Raw genomic sequence first — 24,720 nt, 5'->3', positions numbered from 1 at the left:
CCCGGAAGCTCTGCATTTTGTTATTTGAAAAGGGCAACTTTATCATATAAGAGTCTACCTTGCTGTGCTGCTCCTACAGAGTTCAAATGGAGACCACCTTTCCGGAAAAGAATATGTTGCTCATAGAACTGGTCCCACAGATTGACGAAGTCGACTCCTTCTTGCGTGCAGAGAGATTTCTTCATTGATCCTTGGGAGTATGCTGTATATTATTACATTAGTGGACTTTGTTTTAAATTGCTTGATCATTCCATGATACTTTCCTAGCAATTCCTCAGATATGATGTGCTTCAAATCGTTACTACCGACATGAATGATGTAGAGAGTTTTATTGTTTGCATCTCTTGTGACCTCACTGCAGGCTTCTGGAATATCACATAGCCCACCTCCTGGAAAGCAGTGCCTCTTTCTGATGCTGTTGGCATTCCCACAGAATCACTCTAGCTGATCGCATACATTGGAGTCCCCAGTAAGCCTTGTTTCTTCAATCTCGTCAACCGCTTCAGCAAGGATCTGGTAGCGATTGTATGTAGTTATGGGGAGGTGCTTCCTCATATTTTTACTGGTTTTGAGCCGTATCTTACCGTAGGAAAGAGGACTTCACTTGGCGAGGGAAGTACGGAATAACTGGGTGAGGAAGATACATTATCATTTGTAACTGCCTGACAGGCGGGGCTGGTGTAGGCTCTGTTTGTACGCGTCTTCACTCTTGAGTATTGTCACTAACTCCTACATTTGCTGCAACGAACTCTTTCAGTGTCTTAAACTCTGCCCTGAGTTCCCTGTAATTTCTCCGCGATTCAGCTAAGCCTTCTTCTAGATCTCTCCTCATGACACATAGTTTGAACTGAGGTGACAAATAATAATAAAAAAAAAATACTGAGGAGCAAAACGACCAGTACACTCCTGGCAGGTCTTCAACATGGACGACATTGTGAGAGATAATATTTCCAAAATACCACAAAACGAAATAAAAAAATACAACTGGATAAAGGATATTATTACAAATGTATAATTTACTCTGTAAAATAATGAAGCATTGAATTTGCTAGGAAGATACATTTTCTATAACCAACTTCCTTTACCAGTGAAAAATGAATAGAAAATCTACTTGCAATGATATTATCTGACTTACCATGAAATGCAGACATACGCCATAAACTGATTCACTGAAAAGAATAATAAAAGAACGGCGGGGAAAAATAAAAGCAGAACCTAGTTTCACTCAGCAAACAATTGTTTATACAATATAAACAACTTTACTGGTGAAACAACATACACAGAGTTAACAAATGGTTTTATCTCTATACACAAGACAGTGTTAATCACTTCCAACAAAACAACAAGCAACCAGGTATACAGTAGTCAGACCTTACAGCACCAAATGTAAACAGCTGATGGTGGGAAAACACCGTCAGAACAAAAGAAAGCTGTTTGGTGAATACACTTTCAATATACCAACACCCTTTACGAGTAAGAAAGGATAATCTACTTGCTCTTCTATTGTTCTAGCTTATCTTGAGCTGTGGGAAAAATACACTATGAAATGACTGAAAGTATCAAAATAAAAGGCGAAAAAACGATAAAAAGGCTTGAAAACAAAACAACTGGACAGGTGAATGATATACACCTTTAACACGCTCAAAACGTTTAGCATGCAAGCTATTTTAATACTTAACACGGGGGAAATATGTCTTTTGTACACGGATCTTCTCACTTTCACACCAATATTCACACGACTTGGTTGTTAAATCACTGGGTATTGAGGAGCGCTGAGGAAGACGTCCAAGCTCCGCGGTAACTGGATAGCATGAGGAGATTGAGGAGTAGGAGGAGGAGATTTGGAATGAAAAGGATGAGGGTAGTCAGAGGAGTAGGAGGGGAAGACTAAGTAAAAGGAGAATAAAAAATGGAAGACAGAGACAAAGCAATTTAATAAGGAAAGACAGGAAATGATTAGGAGGAAAGGTAGACAAAGAATGGAGAACAAGGAGGAGGAGGAGGAGAGGAGGAGGAAGAGGAAGTGGGAATGAACCCAAGGAAGAAAAGGACGAACAGGAGGAGGAGGAAGAGGAGGAGGTGGTGGAAATGAAACAAAGGAAGAGAAGGACGAAAAGGAGGAGAAAATGAAACCAAAGAAGAGAAGGACGAAGAGGAGGAGGAGGAGGAGGAGGTGGTGATGGTGGTGGTGGTGGTGGGAACGAAACCAAGGAAGGGAAGGACGAAGAGGAGGAGGAGGAGCTGGGACTGAAACCAAGGAAGAGGAGGAAGAGGTGGTGGGCGAATAACTGCCAAGTTTTGGATCTGTAAGACCTAAGGAACACTGAAAGCATAAGATGTCAATACGAGTTGAAGTGACGAAACTGGAGCCCCGGGATCGACTCTGGAAGCCCTTGTGTAAAGAGACAGGGATACGAGATGAGAAAAGTGAATAGAAAAAGAAGTGGGAGATGAAATGGAATAGGAGGATCAGCAGCAGCAGAAGGGTTGGGAAGAACGAGAAAAGAAGTAGAAGCGATGAGAATGAGAAAATAAAGTGGAAGAATAGATAAGTGAAGGTTTGGAGAACAAGGCAATCGAGAAGGAGGTGGAAGAATGAATGGGTGCATAATCGAGCCACTGAAACTTATAATACTCGTGGAAGGCAAAAAGCTTGGATGGAAAAAAATGGATATTGGAACCCTGGGATCGACTTAAGAAGCTCTCGTTTACTGAGGCGGAAGACTGGATGAAAGGGGAAAAGGAGAGGGAGAAGGAAAAAGAAACTGAAGAGTGGATGAGTGAAGCATGAATCCAAGACAGCGAAAAACGTGTGTGGATGAGAAGAACTGAAACTAAATGGTATATAGAGAACAACAAATACTTATCTGTGATGTAAGGAGTGTTAACATAGTCATTGTGCAGTATCAGAGAAACATAAATTCACATGCTCCCCACACTGCCACACCCTACACGGTCACACATCACACTGCCACACTTCATACTGCCACACCCAACGCTATCACCACTCATTCTTTCTGTATGGCGCTGATGAGAAGCCTAAACTTGGTGATGCTGGACACTCTGGATGGAGCAGCTGCGGCGTCCATCCAGGAGGAAAACCTATTTTTTCCTGCACCTCGCCGTGGGAAGGACCCTGGTAAGACCATGGTGAGGCGCTGTTTACCAAAAGGGATTGTCAGATCTCTACACGGTTTATACACTGTACTGCACCTGTAGGCAGGCCTCACAGCAGTTGCTTGCCTGTGGTCGACGGGTTTTCTCGGACAAAAAGACCGGGGTTAGGCAGCAGTAGCAACAAGAACAAGAACAACAACATTGCCTATATTTATATCGGTTCTAAGAAGAATTAGGTTGGCCAGACAAGTGGTTTGGGAAGCAGTCTGTAGTTTGAAAAGATGAGAGTTCGATCCCAGGCTGGGGTAGGCAACAATCTGATTTTTTTATCTATTCATTAAAGCTAATTATATTTACGTTTCAGCGTTAGCTGGAAAAGAAGAATATTTTCTATCATGTGAGAGTTAATGGTGACTATAGCCTACTAAAGTCCTGTCCACTCGAGCGGGCAATGCCCGCGGGCACAAGCGATCAGTTTGCCTGTTGACGGGCTCACCGCTTGTGCCCGTCAACAGGCAAACTGATCGCTTGTGCCCGCGGGCATTGCCCGCTCGTGTGGACAGGGCTTAACTCTACCAGCCTCCTATGACTTACTCTATCAGCCGCATAAAATCGTCTGGTGTTAGCTGAAATAGAATGCTGGACTTGCTTCGTTGACGGTACCTGTACCAAGGTTTACGGGTGATGGTGTGATGGGTAAGTTGTGTGGTGACAGGTAGCATGGATTACCGGTAAGCACATCACTGCCCTGTTTTAGACACCTCAGGACATGGTCGTATTCTCAGTGGTGCTAATTCTTGAGCGATGTATTTTGCATGTTACAATTTAAGTGTATGTTATTTATAATATATTGTCATCGACATAATTGCATCAGCAACTTACAAGAGGATATTGACGGCATCGTTAGGAATGAATCGCTGAGGAAGAGATATTACAAAAGATCTTGGAGCTACTTAGAATATAATGGATGTAACAGTTATGCCCACAAACGGGAATATTCTTTGCCGAGTAGGTAGTGTTCAATCAAATGTAATAATCACTTCGCTTCCCTTGTCTCTTTCCTATTACTAGATTCATAGACACTTGAATCAGGCGTGGTGGGCAAATGTGCAAATAATCACACACAGATGAATGACAATATGGAACAAATTCACTACGTCACATTTTAGCGTTCATCAGTCAGTGAGGAAATAGAGGCAGAGGAGGCGAACAGACTTCAGACTGATTGTACAATAATTTCTGTCCAATCTAGATCATTTCCAGGTAATATTGCATTTAATCAAGCCACATTTATTTATTTATTTATGAATATTATTTTCCACGGAATTCCTTTGTGCTGGGAGTCTGCTGTGAGAAAAAGGGGTTGTGGTGAATCGAGAGGCAAGTCACCATTACCCTGCAGTGTCGTGGATATGTCAGCCTCAGACTTACTTTGTGCAAACATGTCACTCTCCCGACTCCTCATTCCTTCATATCTATACAACAATCAGTTTAACATGACGGAGATTTCGTCCTTTTGCAACACATTTCCCGCAGCTCATTGTTAGAATAAGACAATAGTACAGTTCAGCATTCTTTCCACAGAACTTCTTTGTAATTATCACCATATTTTAATGTTAATCTGTTGCTATTCCTCTACGCTGAAGGTGGAGAGATGGCAGTTTTACGCATGTACCCTTTTCGCTCAAACTTTGCTTTAAATTATCGTCTCTCCATCCTGCATCCTGAGATGTAACAATAGATTAATGCTAGAATACGCTGCTAGTCACAAAGAAGGGCTGTGTGAAGGATGTAGAGCCGTAGCATTGTCTTTTTCTGCCACCCAACTATATGAAATAAGCTGCAGAAAGATGAAAATCTGGGCCAAGTTAAGGTAAAAATGATATGGTTAAAGTGAACAGAGTACAGTGACGTGATGTTGTTCCCTTTGTGGTTTGTTGAGCAGTGGGTTTATTTGGTGTCCTGAGGTGGGATTCTCAAATATATTCACTATCGATTTCTTGTCACAACTTACATTTCATTTTGCAAGAAGAACTAGAGACACGTGAAGATTCTGCATTCTGCTCTCCTTGATCATCCTGCAGATTACAACTACAACCTAAGATAATTTCCTTCTCGTGACTAAGACCAGTTTTTTGTAAGAGGAATGCCAGACATAGGAAGAACGGGCACTCTCCTTTCCTTGTCTCTCCGGCAAACACAAATTTAAGTTACCACAGGGAATCGACCTTAAATATGTTCCATAAATCCAACCCTGGTCGGTAGTAATCACCGCTCTTGTCTCCTCCAGCGTCCAGTACGCGTCCTCTTGTGCTCAATCCCCAGTGACAGTGCAGCGAGGGCCAGACAAGAGAGCGGCAAAGTGCACCTGTCAAGGCCTGGACTGAGCCACGCTGATCTCTGGGATTTGTGGCTCACTGGACAGTGTGTGTGTGTGTGTGTGTGTGTGTGTGTGTGTGTGTGTGTGTGTGTGTGTGTGTGTGTGTGTGTGTGTGTGTGTGTGTGTGTGTGTGTGTGTGTGTGTGTGTGTGTGTGTGTGTGTGTGTGTGTGTGTGTGTGTGTGTGCGGGAGAGAGCTTTTGATACTCGTCCCCTCAAATGCCACAAAATACGAGATCGTTATACAAGTAACTTAAGGAGTACCTTATTACTTTTTCTTGCATCCCTTAAAATCATCATTTAAAACATTTTTGGGCCTGGAATTTAGAAAGACTATGTTTATGGAGTAGTGGAAGCGCACCTTTAGCCTCGCATGCACGAATAAACACACTCTAATACACCCAAACAAGAAAGCACCACTGCATTCCAACTTCACTGTACACAGGACATAATTTGCAAAGCCTAGGACCTACATTGCCATAACAGCTGATGATTTCATTGTTCACGCTTCCCTGCTTCCCTAATTGTTCATGCGTTTAACCCTCTGGCTCCAATGTTCTTCTCTCTCTCTCTCTCTCTCTCTCTCTCTCTCTCTCTCTCTCTCTCTCTCTCTCTTTCTCATGTGACAGATCCATAACCTATTCAGCTCAGCTGAAGTGTAATCAGATTGGAGGCTTGATTTGACCAGTAACCAGAGAGTTACACCTACTTCATGTAACAACTGCTTAGTACTCAGGTATTCAGGTTGTGAGAGCAGCCCATTTCTGTCAGATGAAAACAAATCAACTATAGTATGCTATATTCTTTTGTTGTTGTTGTTGTTGTTGTACTTCCGCTAACGAAGTTGAGTTATGTGATCACCCACGTCTGTCTGTTTGTCTGTCCGCAAAATATCTCAAAAAGTTACAGTCGAATTTCGATGAAATTTTCTGGATGGGTTGTCCATTGGCCAAGGAAAAGTTTATTAGATTTTGAGGCGGATCTCAATCCCAATGCTTATCCGGGAATATTTTTGTTTTACACTGCGAGATAAGGCAATTTTGCAGTGACAACGGAGTTGGCGGAGGTATGTGCTCTCCGAGTGTTTTTTTTTTTTTTTTCCATCTCTATACTACATTACTCGAATCTGGGGAGACATCATATAGGAGGAGTTAGATAGAACCTTAAACTCTGCAATATGAGATGTATTCCTAAGCTTGAAAAGTTGTCTTGAAGAAGCAGTACAAAATGTGATTTGATTCAAGGGATTAAATTCTCACCTCAGAAGATAAGACTGATATTAAAAAAAAAATAGTTAATGCAAATACGCCCAATTTGGCTGTCTATCTGTCTGTCTATCTATCTATTCATCAATCTATCTATCTATCTATCTGACTATCAACCTACCTGTCTATCTGCCTATCTATCTATCTGTCTGTTATCTGCCTACTACCTACTTATTTATTTTTTTCTCCACACACACACACACACACACACACACACACACACACACACACACACACACACACACACACACACACACAGAATGAACTTCGTGATGATGCGTCGCTCAGTTGACATATAAATACACTATTATCCATACTCAAAGTGAGTGCTGTAAATGTCACTGACTGTCAATATAACTATAACTGACTAAACGTAATTATATATAAATGTAACTGTTACCATATGTAGCTCTAAATGGAACTGTAGCTCTGATGTAACTGTGCCTGTAAACTTTAACGTTGTTGTTGTCGCTGTTGTTTTTAAGCTACCCCGGGCGTCTGGCCAAGCAGACCCATCAACTGCAGATAAGCAACCACCCCTGCATTGCCGTCCTGTGCAGTGAACCTATGTTCCCTTCTGGAAAACTGCGCCTCGTCACAGGGAGGTGCATGGAAGAATGTGTGGGTTTGGTTCCCGGATGGACGTCGAATGTGAGTCTTTCCATTTATTTAACAGGAGCACCACAGAAGGCTTCACATTATCCCGTCATTTGGCTATATGGTTAACACTCAGCTTTGTAATTGGTTTCCTGGGCTGTAGAAAGCCAACAGGCTTGTCACAGTGTAAAGCCACCTGCAGTGAAACGAATAGTAATAAAATGTGACAGGAAGACTGGGAGAAATAGGAAGAGTGGAAAACAGACACAGGAAAAGAATGATAAAGGTGAAAGAAGTAGGCAGCCTTACATAATGTGAGTGGATGATGAGCGCAATCACCTGTCACCAAACATACCAGTAAAAGTAACTAACTGTGGATGTAAACATAGCTACTGTAGATATAACTGTATATATAACTGAAAATGACACCAGATGTAACATAACTATGGTTGTAAATGTATCTGCAAGTATATGTGTAACTGTAAATGTACCAGTAACGACAGGCATAACAATAATTGTAACTTCAAATGTGACTGTGACTGTAAATGTAAATGTAAATGGAAGCGTTCACAGTAAATTTAACTAACTGTAAAGACTGCATAATTAAACGTAAATGTAAAAATAAGCAAGTGCAAATACATATTTAAATACAAATGTAAAGGTAACAGTCAATATGAAGACCAATGAAGGACAAGACCTTCTCTTGGGAGGGAGAGTGATAGCCAGAGTTAACCTTTCCCTAAACTGGCAATGTACTAATGAGGAAGAGATGGCTGTAGTGACAGTAATGGTTGTGAGTGTCCTTGGACGTGTTTGTCAGTTTGTATTTGACATTATGCTCCTCTCACCTTCACTTGGCCCAGAATCTTTTGTACCCAATTTCACACAACTCAGTGGCTGGCTAAGATATTGCTACAAGTCTACATCCTTTTCATAGCACTTCTTCGTGACTAGCAGCATTTTTTGTGTTAATCTGTTGTTACAACCCGGCGTTAACAGATAAAGAGATCGCAAATTTAGGTTAAGTTTGAGTAAAAAGAGCATAGTATGAACCGACAGGGTGCGAACAAAATCCAGGCAACACATGAAAAGACATTCTATCAAAAAGTCCATCAGTATAGTAGGGGGACGATGCTAGGCTGCAAAGTCCAGATATTTAAGGTAAAAATGATCAGTCTTTCTTCCCTTAGTGGCAGTATATGAGCAATAAACCCAATCGTTCCTTTGATTTAAACCCTACTGGAAATACCATCTCTAAATGACCGCCACAGTTTGGATTTCGAAACGTAAACATAGCACAGGCTTACAAGTATGACGCGGCTGTTGGTAAGGAACGCCTGTACTTGGTGGTACCTATGTAACCGGACGGCTCCGCTGTCTGGCTTTGTAAATATTCCTCAACTCTTTCCTATCCCCTGAAAGAAAGAAAGCAGACCACTGCAGCAACTACGATGACGAAGCAGAATAAGAAAAGAAACTGTATGTGCGACTGTGTATAAACGTGTGTGTGTGTGTGTGTGTGTGTGTGTGTGTGTGTGTGTGTTATGTATCCGACTCTGGGCAAAGGCTTCAGGGCCTATCCCAAGGCCCAGTAGTTCTCCTACACACCTCCACATGTCACCATTTCGGCGCTAACACCCATCGTCCATATTGAATACATGCTAGGGCTGTCTCATACAGGACTGGTGTACTAGCATTAGCGGGGGTATTTTTATATGTCGGCGGGTCTTCTGATAGATCAGTAAAGTCTGCTTTTATGAAAATCAAATCCTAAACTGTTCCCTACCTCCAGCCGGGATTGATGCTGGGTCCACTGGGTGTATGAACTGACAGTGTTGCATTCCTGTAATACTACCGCACAAATAATGAGGGTGTGCATTGGCTAAAAGTGGAATTCTGTGCCAACATAGATTAAACGTCAAGCAAATGATATAACAGTGTTTTGCCAATTAGTCGTCGAGGTTTTAAATTAGCTTCGCCATTAGTACTGATTCCACACAGTTATGGAGGCGCATGACTATGATTGGTGTATTCATACCGTTGTGTGTGGATGGTTAAGTAGGTCTATAGTAGCGGCAAGTGGAGTTGCTTTAGAGTTATAATTATTGTGGTTGTGGTTTATGTAAGAGTATTATTTGTAGGTGTGGTAAATTCAGTTGTGGTAAACATGACTAAAGTTGTGGAAGTGGTAACCGTAGTTGTGGTAATTATCCTTATAGTTACTGTACCTCTGGCAGTAGTAGTTGTGGCTATTGTGGTTGTTAGAGACGCTGCAGACTTAGCTGATGCAAATGAGGACGTTTCTGTGTGTGACTATGTATGTCTTGGAACAAAATGTCATGAATACCGGTTTCAATTTAAATAAAACTTGGCACATACACTTTGTTTGGGTGAAATTTATTTAGGCCAATTTGGATTTCGTATACAGTAATCAGATGTCAGCGCCAAGAGTCAAAATCAAAATCCAGGGCACGGTATTATCCTATGAATACCTCATCCACTCTGGATCAAACTTGGCGCAAACATTATGTTTGGGAAGGGGAAGCAGTGACTATTTTGATTCAGAGCGATCAAAGGCCAAGGTTAATCTCAAACTTAGAGAGGGTGTCCTTGCACTTTTCAAGCACATTTGATGTACCTGTAGTTGCTACCCTCCATCTGACAGTCAGAGGAGAGTGTTGTTATCACTAAGATCAATAGGTGTCCGTTCGTAGAGTTAGGCGGCTGGCCGGGCATACTGTAGACTTTGTTTCCGGGCAAGAACTCAGAAAGGGGGAGTCATGAAATTTCACATAATTATGTCTTATAGTGAACTGGTGCCTTTTGATAGATAGAATACTGTGTCTTTAGTTTTATATATTGTTACGGAACAGAGAAAGATAATGTACACTTTAAGTGAGAATACGAAGAGTCACTACTGTCCCGTAAAGTTCCAGGTTCAAAACAAAAGAGTTAAGTAAAATTACAAGTTAAAGTTTAATGCTTAAATTAACAACAAAACATTCAGGACTCATAAGGATAATGTAATGGCAAATAAACAGGTTAAATATATGGTTAACTGCAATAGCCTCTATTAACACGAAGTTAGCAAGAGTAAATTTATCTAAGTCAGCCCTGATAAAATAAGATACCAGATAATACTCAGTGAATGCCAGATAAATAATTACAGATACAAACTATTATAAAAAATGACTGACATAAAGATCCATACATGAATTACAAAAACTTCACTAAGCCTACAAATTAAACTTATGCTATACAGTACAAGAAAAAATGCAACAACAGTTATACTCAAATTAAACACAGCTGCTAGATGGTTGGAGACTTCTTGAGCACTCACAATAATAATATCTGTACAGGGGAGGACAGAGATGTGAACAAAATGAGGAGCAGATCTAAGTGGCAATGATGCAGAGATTGAGCTCATTATATAGGGGCTAGCAGAGCTTGATACAACTTGTAATAAGGACGCGCAAATGAAGCGATGGGGACAAACGGTCGACAATCCCGCACTGAATAACAGAAAGGACGACTTACTCTACTATAACGGTAGAAGGGGGGGACTGAGGCAGAACACGCTCGTGATCAAACATGCAGCAACTGTGCGTTAAAATTACACAAAGGATGATGAAATCATAGGCTATGTAACACCTCCCCACAAAGAAAAAAGAAATTTACAAAGGAAATTTCTTATTATTCTAAAACAATCTGTATATGGCATTACAGACCATGCAAAGGTCTTTCCTAATGTTACAAAAAATGAGATCTCCCTAGCACGTTCAGTCATAGGTACTTGCCAGTATCCCTTTAACAAATCAAACTTACTTATGTACCTAGCCTTTCCAATCTTGTCTATGCAATCTTCCACACGAGGGAGAGGGTAAGTGTCTGTTTTAGTTATCTGATTAACACGTCTGTAGTCAATGCAAAGCCGCTGTGACCCACCTGGCTTAGGGACTAGAGTGACAGGAGAACTCCACTCGCTCTGACAGGGCTCAATCATCTTGTGGTCCAACAGGTAGCCAAGCTCCTTCTGGATGAGAGGAACTTTCACTGGGTTCACACGGTAAGGAGGCAATTTAATTGGCTTTGCGTCTCCAACATCGACATCATGCATCAACACAGTGGTTCTTCCTGGAGTAGCACGGAACACTTGCGGGTACTCCTGCAGTAATGCCGAAAACTCCTGCCTTTCCTTGGGAGGTAGATGAGAAAGCTTAGTCTGGAGATCATTCATGATATCAGGATTCTTCCCCAAACTATCACTCAGGCTCATACTGCATGGGAGAGCTTCACTTGCAGACTCGGGTGGAACAGCTACAGTGCAGACTGGATTATTTTCGTCCCGCCTGTGATATAACTTTAGCATGTTGATGTGACATAGTTGCTTGTTCTTTCTACGATCTGGCGTGGCGATGACATAGTTGACATCACTGAGTTTCTTCTCCACGAAATAAGGGCCACTAAACTTGGCTTGAAGAGGTTGCCCATGAACTGGTAGCAGAATCAAAACTTGATCTCCTGGCTGAAAGTGGCGTAACCTGGACTTCCCATCATACCAAGTCTTCATCTTCTCCTGAGCAGCTCCTAAATTCTCTCTCGCCAGCTGTAAAGCAGTGGACAGCCGTTCTTTGAACTTCATCACATAATCCAGCAGGTTGACGTCATCTTCCTCCGACAGCCAGCATTCCTTGAGTAACTTAAGGGGTCCTCTTACTTCATGGCCAAACAGTAGTTCAAAAGGTGAGAAGCCCAGTGATTCATTTGGAGATTCTCTTGCGGCAAACACAACGAATGGAAGACCTTTATCCCAGTCTTTCTGATGTTCCAAACAGTATTTCTTGAGCATCGATTCGAGTGTTTGATGATATCTCTCCAACGCTCCTTGGGTCTGGGGATGGTAAGCTGAAGACGTGATCTGGGTGATGCCCAACTCTTTCAGAGACTGCTTGAAAACGTTTGACATGAAATTACTTCCCCGGTCTGACTGTACCTCCTTGGGCAGACCAAACTTTGTGAAGAACCCTAGCATTTCCTTAACCACGTTCTTTGCTGAGATATTTCTAAGTGGAATGGCTTCAGGATAACGAGTAGCCATATCAATCATGGTCAACACATAAGAAAATCCTGAAGAAGTCTTAGGAAGAGGGCCCACAATATCCACCAACACACGGGTGAAAGGCGCCTCAAAAGGAGGAATGGGAACTAGAGGTGCAACCTTTTCGGTCTGATTACACTTCCCCACAACTTGACAGGTGTGACAAGACTTACAATACCAGGAAACATCCCTGAAGATACCTGGCCAGTAGAAGTGTTTCAAAATGCGTGCCACAGTCTTCCTCACTCCAAGGTGTCCTGCCAAACTGGAATCATGAGCCACTCTAATGATATCCTGCCTACAAACACGAGGGATGACAACTTGATGTACAACCTCCCATTCACAGTCGGCTGATGCTGTTGTGGGTCTCCACTTCCTCATAAGTACTCCTGACTTTACATAATAACAAGTAGAAGCACCGGCTGACTCTTCTTCACTGTAAGCAGAGTTAGCTAGACCTTTCAACTCAGGGTCAGCAACCTGCAACTCAACCAACTCTTGACGAGACAAGTTATCAACACTACGGGGTACTGCCTCATCTGGTGAATGGTCCAAATTAGCAAGAAAAGTGTCAGCTAGGATAACATCATCATCATCATCATCATCCTCTAAATCACCAGTAACTTTAGACTTAGCCCTAGTGACAGCACATGCAGGGAACACATCAGGTACATCACAATCCTGGGCCGCAGCCACTGGCTCACTAGACAACTGAGGAGCTGGACACACTTGACTTCCACCAATATCATTTCCAAGTAAGAAAGTTACACCTGACATTGGGAGTGTCTCAACCAACCCAACCATAACGGAACCATTAACAAAACCAGACTCTAAATTCACTCTGCACAGAGGGACAGAGAAGTAATTATTCCCTACAGCTTGTAAGATTACAGTTTCATCAGAGGAATTAACATTAGAGCCTAGAACACTGGTCAGCATAAGGGATTGGCAAGCACCTGTATCACGATATATTTTAACTGATTTCCTGTCATTACTGTCCAGAGGACTGACAAAACCATCAGACAGGAAATTAGCACATGAACTCTTGAGAGTGTCACCCACGTTACTGCTCAAAAGAGGAGCTCCATCATGAGAATTTAAGTTACCCCTCAAAGCAGGTTCAATTAACTCGGTTAAAGAATTCTGGGAACTCTCAAGAGTGGACACTAGACCAATTGACTGAATATTTAAAGACTCCTTTTTGTTCACATCACGCTGTCTCCTGAAACATCTCTCCGTAGTATGACCAAGCTTACTACAATAAGTACATTTACTTTTCTGAAATCTAGAGGTGAAGCTGGTATTTACTTCCTGAGAAACATCATCCTTATTCTCTTTCCTGTTACCTGTACTCTGAGTAGAGGCAACGTACTTACTCTCAGCTTTCCCTTTTTCTTTAGAATATCTCTTGTGAGTGAGAACATATTCATCAGCTAAAACTGCAGCATCAGACAAATTATCTATTCTTTTCTCATCAAGATATAGGCTTACATCTTTATAAATACACCTCTTGAAGTCCTCCAGCAAAATCATCTGCTTAAATTTACCAAAATCAGAATCCACATTCTTAGAATTTAACCACTGCTCTAACAGATCTTCTTTGATTTTTGCATACTCAACATGGGATTGCTTATCTTGCTTGTAAGTTGTCCTAAATTTTACTCTATAAGCTTCAGGAACAAGTTCATAGGCCTTAAGAATCAAGCTCTTAACTACATCATAATTATCAGATTGATCCTGAGGCAAAGATGCATAAGTTACTTGAGCTTTACCGGTGAGAACAGTTTGAAGGAGTACTGGCCAATACTTTTTGGGCCAATTAAAACCTGTAGCTACCCTCTCAAACAACTGAAAATACTTGGTTAAATCAGATTCATTAAAAGAAGGGACAAGTTTAACATTTTTAGCCACATCAAAATCATCAGAGCTAGATGATCCAGTTCCACCTTGTTTCATGCGATACTCATGGTCTGCCTGAATCCTGGCAAGTTCAACTTGTGCCTGAGCCTGTATCTGTGCCTCTTGAATCCGAACCTGAGATTCCGCCTCCTTAGCCTGAGACTCAGCCTCCTTAGCACGTGCTTGAAATTCAGCCTCCTGAATACGAGCCTGAGACTCCGCCTGCTTAGCATTTGCCTGAAATTCAGCTTCTTTAGCACGAGCCTCCTGCAGAGCTAGCTGTAACTTAGCTAATTCAATCTGCGTTTGCTCATTTGGAGGAGTTACATTAAACAAGCTTTTATTAATCATGCCAACAATTTGATCCTTAGAATGATTAGAGTGAACTGCAATTCCCAATTGTTGAGCAACAAGCTTAAGTTCATTCTTTGTTCTGTTTTCTATATCACACACTGTTTGCACATTTGACAAAAAATCTTTGGCTTCATCAAGTGTAGTAATAGTAGCCATCATGAATATATCACAGTCACAAAATATCAAACAATATCCTTATGATAATATCCTGAATACCCTGATGAGAGGTCGCCAAATTTATGTTACGGAACAGAGAAAGATAATGTACACTTTAAGTGAGAATACGAAGAGTCACTACTGTCCCGTAATGTTCCAGGTTCAAAACAAAAGAGTTAAGTAAAATTACAAGTTAAAGTTTAATGCTTAAATTAACAACAAAACATTCAGGACTCATAAGGATAATGTAATGGCAAATAAACAGGTTAAATATATGGTTAACTGCAATAGCCTCTATTAACACGAAGTTAGCAAGAGTAAATTTATCTAAGTCAGCCCTGATAAAATAAGATACCAGATAATACTCAGTGAATGCCAGATAAATAATTACAGATACAAACTATTATAAAAAATGACTGACATAAAGATCCATACATGAATTACAAAAACTTCACTAAGCCTACAAATTAAACTTATGCTATACAGTACAAGAAAAAATGCAACAACAGTTATACTCAAATTACACACAGCTGCTAGATGGCTGGAGACTTCTTGAGCACTCACAATAATAATATCTGTACAGGGGAGGACAGAGATGTGAACAAAATGAGGAGCAGATCTAAGTGGCAATGATGCAGAGATTGAGCTCATTATATAGGGGCTAGCAGAGCTTGATACAACTTGTAATAAGGACGCGCAAATGAAGCGATGGGGACAAACGGTCGACAATCCCGCACTGAATAACAGAAAGGACGACTTACTCTACTATAACGGTAGAAGGGGGGGACTGAGGCAGAACACGCTCGTGATCAAACATGCAGCAACTGTGCGTTAAAATTACACAAAGGATGATGAAATCATAGGCTATGTAACACCTCCCCACAAAGAAAAAAGAAATTTACAAAGGAAATTTCTTATTATTCTAAAACAATCTGTATATGGCATTACAGACCATGCAAAGGTCTTTCCTAATGTTACAAAAAATGAGATCTCCCTAGCACGTTCAGTCATAGGTACTTGCCAGTATCCCTTTAACAAATCAAACTTACTTATGTACCTAGCCTTTCCAATCTTGTCTATGCAATTTTCCACACGAGGGAGAGGGTAAGTGTCTGTTTTAGTTATCTGATTAACACGTCTGTAGTCAATGCAAAGCCGCTGTGACCCACCTGGCTTAGGGACTAGAGTGACAGGAGAACTCCACTCGCTCTGACAGGGCTCAATCATCTTGTGGTCCAACAGGTAGCCAAGCTCCTTCTGGATGAGAGGAACTTTCACTGGGTTCACACGGTAAGGAGGCAATTTAATTGGCTTTGCGTCTCCAACATCGACATCATGCATCAACACAGTGGTTCTTCCTGGAGTAGCACGGAACACTTGCGGGTACTCCTGCAGTAATGCCGAAAACTCCTGCCTTTCCTTGGGAGGTAGATGAGAAAGCTTAGTCTGGAGATCATTCATGATATCAGGATTCTTCCCCAAACTATCACTCAGGCTCATACTGCATGGGAGAGCTTCACTTGCAGACTCGGGTGGAACAGCTACAGTGCAGACTGGATTATTTTCGTCCCGCCTGTGATATAACTTTAGCATGTTGATGTGACATAGTTGCTTGTTCTTTCTACGATCTGGCGTGGCGATGACATAGTTGACATCACTGAGTTTCTTCTCCACGAAATAAGGGCCACTAAACTTGGCTTGAAGAGGTTGCCCATGAACTGGTAGCAGAATCAAAACCTGATCTCCTGGCTGAAAGTGGCGTAACCTGGACTTCCCATCATACCAAGTCTTCATCTTCTCCTGAGCAGCTCCTAAATTCTCTCTCGCCAGCTGTAAAGCAGTGGACAGCCGTTCTTTGAACTTCATCACATAATCCAGCAGGTTGACGTCATCTTCCTCCGACAGCCAGCATTCCTTGAGTAACTTAAGGGGTCCTCTTACTTCATGGCCAAACAGTAGTTCAAAAGGTGAGAAGCCCAGTGATTCATTTGGAGATTCTCTTGCGGCAAACACAACGAATGGAAGACCTTTATCCCAGTCTTTCTGATGTTCCAAACAGTATTTCTTGAGCATCGATTCGAGTGTTTGATGATATCTCTCCAACGCTCCTTGGGTCTGGGGATGGTAAGCTGAAGACGTGATCTGGGTGATGCCCAACTCTTTCAGAGACTGCTTGAAAACGTTTGACATGAAATTACTTCCCCGGTCTGACTGTACCTCCTTGGGCAGACCAAACTTTGTGAAGAACCCTAGCATTTCCTTAACCACGTTCTTTGCTGAGATATTTCTAAGTGGAATGGCTTCAGGATAACGAGTAGCCATATCAATCATGGTCAACACATAAGAAAATCCTGAAGAAGTCTTAGGAAGAGGGCCCACAATATCCACCAACACACGGGTGAAAGGCGCCTCAAAAGGAGGAATGGGAACTAGAGGTGCAACCTTTTCGGTCTGATTACACTTCCCCACAACTTGACAGGTGTGACAAGACTTACAATACCAGGAAACATCCCTGAAGATACCTGGCCAGTAGAAGTGTTTCAAAATGCGTGCCACAGTCTTCCTCACTCCAAGGTGTCCTGCCAAACTGGAATCATGAGCCACTCTAATGATATCCTGCCTACAAACACGAGGGATGACAACTTGATGTACAACCTCCCATTCACAGTCGGCTGATGCTGTTGGGGGTCTCCACTTCCTCATAAGTACTCCTGACTTTACATAATAACAAGTAGAAGCACCGGCTGACTCTTCTTCACTGTAAGCAGAGTTAGCTAGACCTTTCAACTCAGGGTCAGCAACCTGCAACTCAACCAACTCTTGACGAGACAAGTTATCAACACTACGGGGTACTGCCTCATCTGGTGAATGGTCCAAATTAGCAAGAAAAGTGTCAGCTAGGATAACATCATCATCATCATCATCATCCTCTAAATCACCAGTAACTTTAGACTTAGCCCTAGTGACAGCACATGCAGGGAACACATCAGGGACATCACAATCCTGGGCCGCAGCCACTGGCTCACTAGACAACTGAGGAGCTGGACACACTTGACTTCCACCAATATCATTTCCAAGTAAGAAAGTTACACCTGACATTGGGAGTGTCTCAACCAACCCAACCATAACGGAACCATTAACAAAACCAGACTCTAAATTCACTCTGCACAGAGGGACAGAGAAGTAATTATTCCCTACAGCTTGTAAGATTACAGTTTCATCAGAGGAATTAACATTAGAGCCTAGAACACTGGTCAGCATAAGGGATTGGCAAGCACCTGTATCACGATATATTTTAACTGATTTCCTGTCATTACTGTCCAGAGGACTGACAAAACCATCAGACAGGAAATTAGCACATGAACTCTTGAGAGTGTCACCCACGTTACTGCTCAAAAGAGGAGCTCCATCATGAGAATTTAAGTTACCCCTCAAAGCAGGTTCAATTAACTCGGTTAAAGAATTCTGGGAACTCTCAAGAGTGGACACTAGACCAATTGACTGAATATTTAAAGACTCCTTTTTGTTCACATCACGCTGTCTCCTGAAACATCTCTCCGTAGTATGACCAAGCTTACTACAATAAGTACATTTACTTTTCTGAAATCTAGAGGTGAAGCTGGTATTTACTTCCTGAGAAACATCATCCTTATTCTCTTTCCTGTTACCTGTACTCTGAGTAGAGGCAACGTACTTACTCTCAGCTTTCCCTTTTTCTTTAGAATATCTCTTGTGAGTGAGAACATATTCATCAGCTAAAACTGCAGCATCAGACAAATTATCTATTCTTTTCTCATCAAGATATAGGCTTACATCTTTATAAATACACCTCTTGAAGTCCTCCAGCAAAATCATCTGCTTAAATTTACCAAAATCAGAATCCACATTCTTAGAATTTAACCACTGCTCTAACAGATCTTCTTTGATTTTTGCATACTCAACATGGGATTGCTTATCTTGCTTGTAAGTTGTCCTAAATTTTACTCTATAAGCTTCAGGAACAAGTTCATAGGCCTTAAGAATCAAGCTCTTAACTACATCATAATTATCAGATTGATCCTGAGGCAAAGATGCATAAGTTACTTGAGCTTTACCGGTGAGAACAGTTTGAAGGAGTACTGGCCAATACTTTTTGGGCCAATTAAAACCTGTAGCTACCCTCTCAAACAACTGAAAATACTTGGTTAAATCAGATTCATTAAAAGAAGGGACAAGTTTAACATTTTTAGCCACATCAAAATCATCAGAGCTAGATGATCCAGTTCCACCTTGTTTCATGCGATACTCATGGTCTGCCTGAATCCTGGCAAGTTCAACTTGTGCCTGAGCCTGTATCTGTGCCTCTTGAATCCGAACCTGAGATTCCGCCTCCTTAGCCTGAGACTCAGCCTCCTTAGCACGTGCTTGAAATTCAGCCTCCTGAATACGAGCCTGAGACTCCGCCTGCTTAGCATTTGCCTGAAATTCAGCTTCTTTAGCACGAGCCTCCTGCAGAGCTAGCTGTAACTTAGCTAATTCAATCTGCGTTTGCTCATTTGGAGGAGTTACATTAAACAAGCTTTTATTAATCATGCCAACAATTTGATCCTTAGAATGATTAGAGTGAACTGCAATTCCCAATTGTTGAGCAACAAGCTTAAGTTCATTCTTTTGTTCTGTTTTCTATATCACACACTGTTTGCACATTTGACAAAAAATCTTTGGCTTCATCAAGTGTAGTAATAGTAGCCATCATGAATATATCACAGTCACAAAATATCAAACAATATCCTTATGATAATATCCTGAATACCCTGATGAGAGGTCGCCAAATTTATGTTACGGAACAGAGAAAGATAATGTACACTTTAAGTGAGAATACGAAGAGTCACTACTGTCCCGTAATGTTCCAGGTTCAAAACAAAAGAGTTAAGTAAAATTACAAGTTAAAGTTTAATGCTTAAATTAACAACAAAACATTCAGGACTCATAAGGATAATGTAATGGCAAATAAACAGGTTAAATATATGGTTAACTGCAATAGCCTCTATTAACACGAAGTTAGCAAGAGTAAATTTATCTAAGTCAGCCCTGATAAAATAAGATACCAGATAATACTCAGTGAATGCCAGATAAATAATTACAGATACAAACTATTATAAAAAATGACTGACATAAAGATCCATACATGAATTACAAAAACTTCACTAAGCCTACAAATTAAACTTATGCTATACAGTACAAGAAAAAATGCAACAACAGTTATACTCAAATTACACACAGCTGCTAGATGGCTGGAGACTTCTTGAGCACTCACAATAATAATATCTGTACAGGGGAGGACAGAGATGTGAACAAAATGAGGAGCAGATCTAAGTGGCAATGATGCAGAGATTGAGCTCATTATATAGGGGCTAGCAGAGCTTGATACAACTTGTAATAAGGACGCGCAAATGAAGCGATGGGGACAAACGGTCGACAATCCCGCACTGAATAACAGAAAGGACGACTTACTCTACTATAACGGTAGAAGGGGGGGACTGAGGCAGAACACGCTCGTGATCAAACATGCAGCAACTGTGCGTTAAAATTACACAAAGGATGATGAAATCATAGGCTATGTAACACCTCCCCACAAAGAAAAAAGAAATTTACAAAGGAAATTTCTTATTATTCTAAAACAATCTGTATATGGCATTACAGACCATGCAAAGGTCTTTCCTAATGTTACAAAAAATGAGATCTCCCTAGCACGTTCAGTCATAGGTACTTGCCAGTATCCCTTTAACAAATCAAACTTACTTATGTACCTAGCCTTTCCAATCTTGTCTATGCAATTTTCCACACGAGGGAGAGGGTAAGTGTCTGTTTTAGTTATCTGATTAACACGTCTGTAGTCAATGCAAAGCCGCTGTGACCCACCTGGCTTAGGGACTAGAGTGACAGGAGAACTCCACTCGCTCTGACAGGGCTCAATCATCTTGTGGTCCAACAGGTAGCCAAGCTCCTTCTGGATGAGAGGAACTTTCACTGGGTTCACACGGTAAGGAGGCAATTTAATTGGCTTTGCGTCTCCAACATCGACATCATGCATCAACACAGTGGTTCTTCCTGGAGTAGCACGGAACACTTGCGGGTACTCCTGCAGTAATGCCGAAAACTCCTGCCTTTCCTTGGGAGGTAGATGAGAAAGCTTAGTCTGGAGATCATTCATGATATCAGGATTCTTCCCCAAACTATCACTCAGGCTCATACTGCATGGGAGAGCTTCACTTGCAGACTCGGGTGGAACAGCTACAGTGCAGACTGGATTATTTTCGTCCCGCCTGTGATATAACTTTAGCATGTTGATGTGACATAGTTGCTTGTTCTTTCTACGATCTGGCGTGGCGATGACATAGTTGACATCACTGAGTTTCTTCTCCACGAAATAAGGGCCACTAAACTTGGCTTGAAGAGGTTGCCCATGAACTGGTAGCAGAATCAAAACCTGATCTCCTGGCTGAAAGTGGCGTAACCTGGACTTCCCATCATACCAAGTCTTCATCTTCTCCTGAGCAGCTCCTAAATTCTCTCTCGCCAGCTGTAAAGCAGTGGACAGCCGTTCTTTGAACTTCATCACATAATCCAGCAGGTTGACGTCATCTTCCTCCGACAGCCAGCATTCCTTGAGTAACTTAAGGGGTCCTCTTACTTCATGGCCAAACAGTAGTTCAAAAGGTGAGAAGCCCAGTGATTCATTTGGAGATTCTCTTGCGGCAAACACAACGAATGGAAGACCTTTATCCCAGTCTTTCTGATGTTCCAAACAGTATTTCTTGAGCATCGATTCGAGTGTTTGATGATATCTCTCCAACGCTCCTTGGGTCTGGGGATGGTAAGCTGAAGACGTGATCTGGGTGATGCCCAACTCTTTCAGAGACTGCTTGAAAACGTTTGACATGAAATTACTTCCCCGGTCTGACTGTACCTCCTTGGGCAGACCAAACTTTGTGAAGAACCCTAGCATTTCCTTAACCACGTTCTTTGCTGAGATATTTCTAAGTGGAATGGCTTCAGGATAACGAGTAGCCATATCAATCATGGTCAACACATAAGAAAATCCTGAAGAAGTCTTAGGAAGAGGGCCCACAATATCCACCAACACACGGGTGAAAGGCGCCTCAAAAGGAGGAATGGGAACTAGAGGTGCAACCTTTTCGGTCTGATTACACTTCCCCACAACTTGACAGGTGTGACAAGACTTACAATACCAGGAAACATCCCTGAAGATACCTGGCCAGTAGAAGTGTTTCAAAATGCGTGCCACAGTCTTCCTCACTCCAAGGTGTCCTGCCAAACTGGAATCATGAGCCACTCTAATGATATCCTGCCTACAAACACGAGGGATGACAACTTGATGTACAACCTCCCATTCACAGTCGGCTGATGCTGTTGGGGGTCTCCACTTCCTCATAAGTACTCCTGACTTTACATAATAACAAGTAGAAGCACCGGCTGACTCTTCTTCACTGTAAGCAGAGTTAGCTAGACCTTTCAACTCAGGGTCAGCAACCTGCAACTCAACCAACTCTTGACGAGACAAGTTATCAACACTACGGGGTACTGCCTCATCTGGTGAATGGTCCAAATTAGCAAGAAAAGTGTCAGCTAGGATAACATCATCATCATCATCATCATCCTCTAAATCACCAGTAACTTTAGACTTAGCCCTAGTGACAGCACATGCAGGGAACACATCAGGTACATCACAATCCTGGGCCGCAGCCACTGGCTCACTAGACAACTGAGGAGCTGGACACACTTGACTTCCACCAATATCATTTCCAAGTAAGAAAGTTACACCTGACATTGGGAGTGTCTCAACCAACCCAACCATAACGGAACCATTAACAAAACCAGACTCTAAATTCACTCTGCACAGAGGGACAGAGAAGTAATTATTCCCTACAGCTTGTAAGATTACAGTTTCATCAGAGGAATTAACATTAGAGCCTAGAACACTGGTCAGCATAAGGGATTGGCAAGCACCTGTATCACGATATATTTTAACTGATTTCCTGTCATTACTGTCCAGAGGACTGACAAAACCATCAGACAGGAAATTAGCACATGAACTCTTGAGAGTGTCACCCACGTTACTGCTCAAAAGAGGAGCTCCATCATGAGAATTTAAGTTACCCCTCAAAGCAGGTTCAATTAACTCGGTTAAAGAATTCTGGGAACTCTCAAGAGTGGACACTAGACCAATTGACTGAATATTTAAAGACTCCTTTTTGTTCACATCACGCTGTCTCCTGAAACATCTCTCCGTAGTATGACCAAGCTTACTACAATAAGTACATTTACTTTTCTGAAATCTAGAGGTGAAGCTGGTATTTACTTCCTGAGAAACATCATCCTTATTCTCTTTCCTGTTACCTGTACTCTGAGTAGAGGCAACGTACTTACTCTCAGCTTTCCCTTTTTCTTTAGAATATCTCTTGTGAGTGAGAACATATTCATCAGCTAAAACTGCAGCATCAGACAAATTATCTATTCTTTTCTCATCAAGATATAGGCTTACATCTTTATAAATACACCTCTTGAAGTCCTCCAGCAAAATCATCTGCTTAAATTTACCAAAATCAGAATCCACATTCTTAGAATTTAACCACTGCTCTAACAGATCTTCTTTGATTTTTGCATACTCAACATGGGATTGCTTATCTTGCTTGTAAGTTGTCCTAAATTTTACTCTATAAGCTTCAGGAACAGGTTCATAGGCCTTAAGAATCAAGCTCTTAACTACATCATAATTATCAGATTGATCCTGAGGCAAAGATGCATAAGTTACTTGAGCTTTACCGGTGAGAACAGTTTGAAGGAGTACTGGCCAATACTTTTTGGGCCAATTAAAACCTGTAGCTACCCTCTCAAACAACTGAAAATACTTGGTTAAATCAGATTCATTAAAAGGAGGGACAAGTTCAACATTTTTAGCCACATCAAAATCATCAGAGCTAGATGATCCAGTTCCACCTTGTTTCATGCGATACTCATGGTCTGCCTGAATCCTGGCAAGTTCAACTTGTGCCTGAGCCTGTATCTGTGCCTCTTGAATCCGAACCTGAGATTCCGCCTCCTTAGCCTGAGACTCAGCCTCCTTAGCACGTGCTTGAAATTCAGCCTCCTGAATACGAGCCTGAGACTCCGCCTGCTTAGCATTTGCCTGAAATTCAGCTTCTTTAGCACGAGCCTCCTGCAGAGCTAGCTGTAACTTAGCTAATTCAATCTGCGTTTGCTCATTTGGAGGAGTTACATTAAACAAGCTTTTATTAATCATGCCAACAATTTGATCCTTAGAATGATTAGAGTGAACTGCAATTCCCAATTGTTGAGCAACAAGCTTAAGTTCATTCTTTGTTCTGTTTTCTATATCACACACTGTTTGCACATTTGACAAAAAATCTTTGGCTTCATCAAGTGTAGTAATAGTAGCCATCATGAATATATCACAGTCACAAAATATCAAACAATATCCTTATGATAATATCCTGAATATCCTGATGAGAGGTCGCCAAATTTATGTTACGGAACAGAGAAAGATAATGTACACTTTAAGTGAGAATACGAAGAGTCACTACTGTCCCGTAAAGTTCCAGGTTCAAAACAAAAGAGTTAAGTAAAATTACAAGTTAAAGTTTAATGCTTAAATTAACAACAAAACATTCAGGACTCATAAGGATAATGTAATGGCAAATAAACAGGTTAAATATATGGTTAACTGCAATAGCCTCTATTAACACGAAGTTAGCAAGAGTAAATTTATCTAAGTCAGCCCTGATAAAATGAGATACCAGATAATACTCAGTGAATGCCAGATAAATAATTACAG

This window comes from Coenobita brevimanus, chromosome 84, assembly GCF_032717465.1.
Source record: "Coenobita brevimanus isolate Jiangsu-jjx chromosome 84, ASM3271746v2, whole genome shotgun sequence".
In the NCBI taxonomy this organism is placed as follows: domain Eukaryota; kingdom Metazoa; phylum Arthropoda; class Malacostraca; order Decapoda; family Coenobitidae; genus Coenobita; species Coenobita brevimanus.
Note: the sequence above shows the minus strand (reverse complement) of the source record.